Source organism: Tenrec ecaudatus, chromosome 2 (assembly GCF_050624435.1).
Source record: "Tenrec ecaudatus isolate mTenEca1 chromosome 2, mTenEca1.hap1, whole genome shotgun sequence".
NCBI classification, from domain to species: Eukaryota; Metazoa; Chordata; class Mammalia; order Afrosoricida; family Tenrecidae; genus Tenrec; species Tenrec ecaudatus.
Window position 1 is genome coordinate 28,951,379 of NC_134531.1, and position 10,349 is coordinate 28,961,727.

At 37.2% G+C, this 10,349-nt stretch overlaps 1 pseudogene; it reads left to right on the forward strand.

Moving 5' to 3' along the window:
• Positions 1–1,412: 1,412 nt before the first annotated feature.
• LOC142440733 (large ribosomal subunit protein eL34-like) lies at positions 1,413–1,788 on the forward strand (annotated as a pseudogene).
• Positions 1,789–10,349: the final 8,561 nt, after the last annotated feature.

The following is a 10,349-nucleotide window of genomic DNA, read 5'->3' on the forward strand; positions in this document are numbered from 1 at the left end:
GAATGCCTAACAAACCCAAGAGAAAATGCTCAGGATCATCAGCCATTTGGGAGAAGCGAATCAAAATGATGATATCACCTTATACCCACAAAAATAACCCAATTAAACAACAACAAAAAATTCCATATCCTGTGGAGTGATTGGAACTCTTAAACACTGCTTTTAAACATGTGTAGCTGTTGTTGAAAATGATACAGTGCTGCCCAAAACAACTGGGAATAGAAATGCCATATGACCCAGCAATACCTAAGCTGGGCATACACCCCAGGGAAGTAAGAGACAAGCCACGAGCAAGCATCTGTTCCCCCATCATCCCTGCACCAGAGTTCCCAAAAGTAAGAATATAGAAACAGACCCTGACAATCTGTAGAAGAATGAAGAAACTCTGATACCTTCACAAAATAAAATACAGTGCATCACTAAAATTCAGCGACGGAACCATGAAACATCTCGTGACATGGATGGGCTTGGAAACTCTTATGTGAGGGGAAGTGTGTTAATCACAGGAGGACACATATTACATGAGTCCACTACCCTAATGATAAACACCCAGCTGAAGGCAGGCATCTGCTCTTAGGGCCTGTAAACTTCTAATCCACTCTCCCAAACAACAGGTTCTGAGCCTGTCTATTACCCATGAACCTATTTGGGCATCTTAAAATCCACTTAGATAAGGGAGACCTCACCTTACCTGGGGTCTGTTTCTCAAGGTGGGTGGAGAGGGAGAAGACCAATCAGTTGATGTCATATTGTTGGGGGTCACCACAAATCAACAGACTTTTCCTATAATAGTGATTAACAAAATTTACTGAAAATGCACGTCAAGATGTGGCGGTGAAGTTCGGGTCTGACATGTTTGTCTCAGAGAAGGGGATTACACACCTGTTGTGGGGAAAACAAATTAGGCAAAGTGCCAATGGAAGAACACTTAAAAATACTTACCCAGAACCCAAAGAAGACTACACCTAGTATTATGTTCCTAATTGGACACTTTTGGCTTAGTTTCTATCCAGCCCTTGGTAACCCAGAACACTTGCTAATATACAACTGGGCCTTAGACTCTGTCCTTTCGAAGTACCAAGCATACTTCAGAGACCAAATCATAACGACTTGATGTGGAAATCCCAGTGAATTTGGCTTGATTTTAAACTCATGTGTAGTAGATTTAAGGAGTCCTCATAATCTTTAGGATTTAAGGCTAAAATACACTAATGTGAGAAGAAACAGACAACTGCTATTCCAAGGTTATGGGATTAGAGATTTTTGAACTTTGGTTCAGAACTCTAGCATTGAAGGTGCTCAATGAATGGTGACTCAGAATGCCCATATATTTCGTGTGTGAATGCTCTCTTTGCTTTTTAATGATATATATTAATCTGACAAGAATGGTTCTGCAGCTCTTCCGGAGACGCTGTGTGGAGGCATTCAAAATGGTTCAGCGTCTGACCTACCGGCGTAGGCTGTCATACAACACTGCCTCTAACAAAACTAGACTGTCCCGAACCCCTGGTAACAGGGGAAAGCATCAAAATCTGCATGTGGCGTGTGCCCGGGCCGACTTCGAGGGGTCCGTGCTGTGAGACCCAAAGTTCTCATGAGGTTGTCCAAAACCAAAAAACACGTTAGCAGGGGTTATGGTGGGTCAATGTGTGCTAAATGTGTCTGAGACAGGATCAAGCGTGCTTTCCTGATTGAGGAGCAGAAAATCATGGTGAAAATGTTGAAGGCACAAGCACAGAGTCAAAAGGCTAAATAAATACAAATGAAGCTTGTTTGAATAATAAATGACTTGTTCTGTTAAAATAAAAAGAAGAATGGTTCTGCCTCTGTGAATTAGTGTCATGGGAAATTTTGCCCTATTTTCAAAACTCATTGTTCATGAAAATAGGGTCCAATCACTTAGGCTTTTAAACTGTAGAAATCAACCATTCATGTATTGCCATCTGAAAAGCCCGACTACATAAATGCTTCTCTAAATGCTATCTTAAATTTTATACTATTGGATAAATTAATCACACTATCAGCAGAATTATCTTATGCCACAATGAGGATAATTTATACATTCCCTATTATAAAATGAGGTTTCTAAAGTGACTAGAAACACATATAAACAATATATATATAAATTAATTCCAGGCCTATACTTAATCAAAGTCTTAACCTAAGGACAATAAGAACCAAAATTTCTTATTACTTTGCCATCTTCACTACCCTCATGAGGAGATCACTGAAGATATAGATGCTATAATAAGGGGTGGGGTAGGAATCATCAGATGGTGCCTGGCTATCAAAAATCATAGTGTCTGGATCTTAAATATTTGAGTTAAAATGAGCAGCCATCTAAGTGAGACATCACCTAAGTTCACATGGAAGAAGCAGACAATTCTGTGTGATCCCAGGATTATAAATATTAAAATCCAAATCTGAAGAGCTTAAATTCTGAATGCATGGTTTGCAGAAGGCTGTTGATGATAATAGAAACGCAAGATACCTTTGCACCATTCCCACATTGCTCGCCTCCTGAGAACTACTTCTGATCATAGTTCAGGGGTGTAATTAGCTTTGCCGTCATACAGAGAGTGTTGTAATGTTGACTATGGGTGATGTTCTGGTCAAGTCAGTTCCAACCCATAGTGATCTGAGAAGGAAACACTGTTCTGTCCTGTGCCATCCTCATAACCCTTCCTATGCTTGAGTTGCTTATTAACAACCACAATGTCAAACTACCTCCTTGAAGACCTTCCACTTTTTTGATGCCCATCTACTTTCCAAACACAGTGTCCTTCTCTAGGGACTGGTCCCTGCCCATAACATGCATTGAGTTGTCTATGATGCCTATCTTATCACTCAGGCTTCTAGTAATGTATTAACAACTGTATGAAATGGATTGATTCTACATGTAACATCTTACCATCTGATTTTTCCTGTGACTCATTTCAAAGTTTTTCCTGTTCCTTATATTATATGATTCTTTTCTATTGAGATTTTCCTGTCTTGTTTTGTCACTATTGTGGGTTTGTTTGCTTCCTGTTTTGGTTTTGTATGATTTTCTGTATATGAAATTCAGGACAGATAAATCTATAGCCACAGTAACTAGAGTAATAATTACCAAGAGTTAGGGCAGGGAGATTGAGGATAAATGGGGAACTCACAAAAACGAGTACAAGAAAGAAGAAAATGTTCTGAAATTGATTGTGGTGATGATTGTACAATTATTCTTCATATGGTTGAACTACTAAATTGTACAATACTCAAAATATACACAACAAACTATTAAAAATAAACTACCCAGAAATGAGTCTAAAGAAAGTCATTAATCTAGTGGAATGTTAGCATATTTCAAGGAAACAATGAGAGTGTCCAATCCATCCTGAAGTGAGCACATGAATTTCATCATGATTTGAAATTGCTCCACAAATGCAACCTGAAATAATTTCCCCACAATCATTCCTTTATCACTTAATCACACAATTAATCATTCCTGTAAAGTCAAAAAAGAAGTCCTGGTGGAATAGCGGTTACACATTGGGCTGCAATCCCTATGGGCAGCAGTTCAAAACCCCCAGAAGCTCCACTGGAGAAAGACTGGGCTTCTACTCCTGCAAACAGTTACCATCTCAGAAACTCAAGGCAGTCACTATGAGTCAGCATTGACTCAATGGCAGTGAGTTTGGTTGGTTTATAAAATTATTCATATATATCAGTAGCAACTCCAAATTGATGTACCACATAATTTCTCTCTAGCAATCCCTTTTATAAACTATTTTGGACTACATTTTTTTTTACCTATTAGTATGGCTTCAATCTATCCTCTAGACTCCTTGAAAATTTGAAAACTTCTAAATTCATTTTATTCAATTTTCTGTATACTCTACCATCTCTCTCGGGCTTCTACTAAAGTTTTTACAACTGTAAGATATGCCTATATACTCATGTATAAGCCAAGTCTTCAGAACAATTTTTATGCAGTTTTTGTGGTAAAATTAGGTGCCTCAGCTGATATACAGGTCAGTTTATATTCAAGTATGTATATTCAGGTCAGTTTATATTCAAGTAGTTTGATTATGTTTACTCCAAATACCTCAATTGATTGCCATAATTTCTCACCAAGCTTTCTTAATAGGTTTCCTGATTTAATACATGTCAAACACTTAACCATGAGAAGAAATCTTAAAAGCATAGAAAATAAAACATCATATAGAGTTCTCATAGAGGAAATTATTCATGTAACAGATTTTGGTTATGAGTTTTGTTGCCTCTGAATTTCAGTTGTAAATATTAACATGGACCCACACATGCACACAAATAAGATCCCATATCATCTCTGCAATTTATTTTAAGAGCTTATGAAAAATTTACATAGCATTAGTAGATATCAAACTATCAACTCATAAATAAAGTCATTTAAAATTAGTTATTATTTCTGTTTTTGTATACTTAAAATAAATAGCTAATATTCTTTCTAATTTTTCAAAAATGAAGTTTGCTGGTTCAATCTACAAATCCAATCTCAAAAGGACAAATAGTTATAATCAAATATGCACCTTTATCAATAAAGTTAATAAAGTATAGATGTCAGATAATTTCAGGTAAAATAAGCATTGGATAAAATCCATATAACAAACATGTTAACAGTAATTAATATGAAAAATAAATTGTAAGTAGGAACAAAAGAATAATTTGTTTTTAAAAAAACTCCAGGACAAGTTGAGAAGAAACCTTTAAGGTCTTCCAGAGACAGTATATGCCGTCATTAATTACAAAAGACTTTGGAAATGTCTAAAAGTATTTAAAAATGTAAATAATAAGTATTTTCCCATGTATTCTTTCTTAGGAAGTGAGAGAATATTCTTGTGTGTATGTGTTTATGAGTAATAGCTTTTATAAGGCATCTATCAGATGATGATACTAATATCAGAATAACAATCTGGAAAGAAATGATTAGAGTAGAAAGAACAAAGAACTCCTGGGAAAGAAAAACTTATAAGAAAAATTAACATGTAGAACAATGTGGCAGAATGTCTGAAAATTATAAAGAATATATTTATATACATATATAGAGCTTTAACTGTATATATAGAGAGAGAAAGTGAATAGGAGATTCAATCCTCTAGTTGAAATACTGAAAGATTTTATGGGCAGCATATTGAGCAATGCAGCAAGAACTCAATTACTTTCCACCATTTCAAGAACTAGTGATGAGGACGGTATAGGAGGCCTAATAGGACATGACCAAGGGTAATGTAACTGAGAGGAATTACTGAAACCCTAATGAAGGCTGAACAAGATAAGGGACAAGAGGAAAGAAAAAGGAAATAGAGGAAAGAGCTAGGAGGTAAAGGGCATTTTAAAGTGGTCTAAATAAAGGCAGGTACATATGTAAATATATTTATATTTGAGTATGTGGAAATAGATCTTTGTGCGTATATATATAGATTTAGTATTAATAAGCAGATGGACATTGGGTTTCTACTCAAGTACTCCCTCAATGAAAGAATACTTTGTTCAATTAAACTGGCATTCCATGAATGATGCTCACCTTCCCGACACATTCGCTGGAGACAAAATGGGTGTATGAGCAAATGTGGTGAAGAAAGCTTATGGTGTCCAGCTATCAAAAGATATAGTGTCTGGCTCTTAAAGGCCTGAAGGTAAACAAGTGGCCATCTAGCTGAGAAGCAGCAAAGCCCACGTGGAAGAAGCACACCAGCTTGTGCAATCACGAGGTGTCAAAGGGATCAGGTATCAGGCATCATCAGAACAAAAAATCATATCATTGTGAATGAGGGGAGTGCAAAGTGGAAACCTGAAGCCCATCTGTATGCAATTGGACAATCCACTTACTGAAGAGTCACAGGGAGGAGATAAAGCAGTCAGGGTGCTGTGTAGCAAAGATGAAAGATATATCTTGCTTCTAGTTCCTAAATGCTTCCTCCCTCTCACTATCATGATTCCAATTCTACCTTACAAATCTGCCTAGACCAGAGGATGTACACTGGTACAGATAGGAATTGGAAACACAGGAAATCCAGGGTGGATGATCCCTTCAGCACCAGTGGTGTGAGTGGAGATACCAGGAGGGTGGAGCGAGGGTCGGGTAGAAAGGGGGAACCTATTGCAAGGATCTACATATAGCATCCTTCCTGGGGATGGAGAACAGAAAAGTGGGTGAAGGGAGACATTGGAAAGTGTTATGAGCCCCTAATAAAATGATTAAAAGAGAGAGAAAAGAATTGGTATATGATCAAATCACAATGGTATTAAAGAAAGGAGTCCTAGCTGCATCGCAAGCATTAGTGAAAAGTAAGGCACTAGAAGTAGATGGAATACCAATCGAAATGTTTCAATAAACTGAGGAGGCACTGAAAGGCCTGACTAAACTATGCCAAGAAATCTGTGATGTGGCCAGTGACTGGAAGATATCTCCCAAAGAAAGTCTGTTCCAAAGGAAGATGGCCCAATGAAAAGCTGAAATAATCAATCAATGTCAATCATATCACCTGCAAATGAAATTTTACAGAACATCATAAAGAAATAACTACAGCAGTACATGAAGAGGGACCTGACCTAAATTCCAGCAAAAGATATCATTCCTAAACCTGAATAGACCTTGACCTCAAAAGTGGGATATTGCCAATTGGTTCATATCCCTGTGAAATTTGAGCAATGAATAAGGAAGCCTGAAAGGAGTGACTGAGAACTGACCAATTCAATTGTGGCATTAAAAGAACGTTGAAACTATGAGTGTTCAAAGAGCAAACGAATCTGAGTTTGCAGATCGGTGCTCATAATGCTCCTTACAAAGAAAGACCAGCAGACTTGCTTGGTAAAGAAGAGGGGCAACAGAAAGAGAGGATGACCCTAGACCAAAGATATCGACACAGTGGCTGCTTTGATGGCTCAAATACAGGAACAAACATAAGGATGGCCCAGGACCTGGCAGCGCTTCATTCCTTTGTACCTGGGGTCACGATGAGTGGGACCAACTTGGCAGCATTTAATAGCAACAAAGCAGATTTGCCCAATGCAATAATATGCTATTTGATTCTTAGACTGTTGTTTCATTGAGCTTTGATTGTGGACCCTCTAAAATGAAGTATTTAACATTATTAGTTGATGTTTCCAGCTGTTTCTTCTCATTTTGAGCCATATTCCATCCACAAACAGAGTCCAAAGGCTTTATTCAGGCAGGCTTTGCTTCATCCGTGTCATTTGGGTGAACTCGACACTGAGTTGAATGTCACAGTCACGTTCTGACTGTTCCATGACTTGACCGGGTCATCTTGTACCACTGTGTGTGACAATGTTCTTTTGTTATTCCTGAGGTTTTCAGCCGCAGAATCTTTCGATGTTTCTAGAACTTATCTATACCCCATTTCACTTCCATCATTAAATTTATATCATTACACATAGAGAAAATGGTTGAGAAGTACAATGGGAAATTCAAGTGCAGCACAAGAGCAAACACTGTGGTGAAATTATATCCTCGACTAAGAGTTAGCTTCCTTATTGAGATAATACCTTCTAGTCAGCAACATTCCAGAATAAGAAGCCAGTGGTTTGGGAAGTGCAGGCAAGGAGAACTGCTGATGGGGGTGACAGAGGGAGAGTAATATGTGTGATTCAAATAATAAGGGATAAGTGAAATTTAAGAAGATATTTGTGAAAACCTATTGGCAATGTTCTAGCGTAATGATGAGGAGTTGAGGACAGACGAGTTGTGTTTTTTGATGGGACATCTGGGCGTATACTGAAGTCTGAAGGCAGAGAATGCGTCTCAATGCAATGGCATGATTTGAAAAGCATTAAGCATTGTGGAAAATGTAATGGGGCCGATTGTAGGGTGGTTAACACGCCAGTTCCACTTGCCAGCCAGCTAAACTCTTACTTTCATTGCTTATTTATGAATGGCATGCAAATAAAATATAAAAAGTATTCTATTGCAAAATCTTTCTTCCACTCAGTACACGTAAATTCATTCCAAGTAGCCACAACAAAGAACTGAAATAGACATAATAAGAACAAAATATGTAAGATAGAAAAAATGCTCTAAATTACTAATAGCACTAACACTTCCTTGGAGGATTATGACAATAACGGACATATTTCTGAGTACCTAAATCATTTTCCGGTACCCATTCATGTATATTTTCTTTAGCTTGAGACTGTAGAATGAACTAATCAATCACCGAATCTGAGTATTTATATTTTTTTAGTGTATGCAGCTAAATGTAAATCTGTATGGTCCACTTGTAATGGTTAAATTTTTAACGTGTTTTTAATTTGTTTTCTTGCTGTAGTTACAAGGGACACTGCATTAACTGAGAGTGACTTATGGGTAGTCGTCACTCTGAGAATTTAAACCCAAATAGTGTCTTCACTTCTCAGATATTCTTCAACGAATTAATAAAAGAAAAAGAAAAAAAAGTGCTTCAGAAACTTTCTCTCTAGGTCTGTCCCCCTACATCTTTGTCAACTAGGGTGAGGATATTTTATGTTAAGTAATAAAATCCACATTCTCATTTCATTACCTTACACTATACCCTGTGATGTTCTTTACAGTCTTTGCATCTCCACCTTAGCACTGACAATCTGCTGCTGCTTCAGTCTCTTTAATGCCTCACGACAGAAAAGGAAGCTTGGCACTATGTCGTTGCACATAATTTTGCTCTTCAGATATAATATTTCCTCATAGTTTCAAAGAAATTAACTTTGTATTTAACCAAATCTCTCTGCTCAAGCACAAATAAAATTGCTTTGTCCAAGCTTTAACCTTCTGGGCAGGTAAAACTTCCAAAGTGTGTGAATTTGCTACCAGAAAAAAACTACACGGCACAACTGTAATCATTTCTAGTACACATCTGACAGTGGCATTTTATGAGGACTCTGCGTCTTCAATGCCTTTAGCATAATTCTGGTCGTTTTCCTTAAGTGGCATTTGGGAAATGGCCAAAGTTTGTGTATTAAGTGGCCTTTCTTGTTTAATGAGATTTTTAAAAATTATACAAGGGAGCAGAATCTTGACAGATCAGTGATAACAGGAAGTGAGTTATGGAAGCATACCACACAACCCTGGGGTAGGCTGTAAAAGGCACCTGATTTCTTGATGATTCTATCAGGTAAAAAAAAAATAAGATTAGCTCATTGGTGAATGTTCCCCTATAAATGTCCAACTCAAAAGAAATACTGATAGTCAACATAAAGAGCTAAGCAATATGTTTGTTTTCATAGAGTAACATTTCATCATATGATTATCTGTATAAAGACATCTTCGCTTTGAATGCCTATACTTTAAACGTGAAACAAGCCTTCATTCCTTTTAATTCTCCCAACTACTCTTTGCTGTGTCTGATAGGCAGTCACGGCAATGATAGCTAACAATAATCTTCCTCTCTTTGTTGTGTTGCAATAATAACACAATATCTGTAACCAAATAAGATGCATGTGAATATTATGTTATATTTTGTCCTTTATACTATCCCTAAAAATTTTCTCCTTCCTGTTAAATTATAAGGCGTTTAAACTTTTTGTCACTGCTTTATACTATCTACAGAACTTAGGGCATAGATATACACTACACAGATACTTACAGATGCTAAGGATCACCACTGAGAGATAGTTGATTTATACTATCAGAACCAAGTAGTGAAATATCAACTCTAAACATAAGTTTTCTGACTCATTGTTCAGTCAGTTTTCTCCCCCACTATACAATTACTCAAGATAGAGGGGAATTACCCTATGTATCATCAAATATCCCTTAACCCATTTCCCAGAACAGACAATGCCACTCGGAACCAATATTCCTGGCAGATCAAGGAATGAGCCCTTTCAGCCAATTATTATAAATTTGGGGTTTGGAGAAAGTCAATTAAGGATATAAATCTCATGGCATCAGCATGAGTTTTGTTTGATTTTTTTTCCAATTGGATAGGAAATACACTCAAATGCAAGCATGATGCATCAAACGTTGGTTTATATCTCTGGCAGAGCATTGACAGCAACTTCAGAACCACCAGCTGTGTGTGAGTTCTAGCTATATACAACACTTTAGTCATTTGGTCAGTTACCAACTTACAAGTTATATCTCCTCCTTACAAAGAACCACACTGGGCAAAGAGTCAATAAGTGCATAGTTTTTTTTCCAATTGTCTTGTTTTATTTCTAATATAACAATTTATTCATTGAAGGCAGTAACAGTTGATAGCTAGTAGGTGGGAGCATGAGTAGTCTCCACTCTGGAAGACTACAGGGATAAGGTACATCCTGAGGAGAATCAGACTTCGGTGGTCGTCAGATATATGAAGGTCCTTTTAGAGAAGGGAGAAAAATTCAGAATGGGGAGAAGT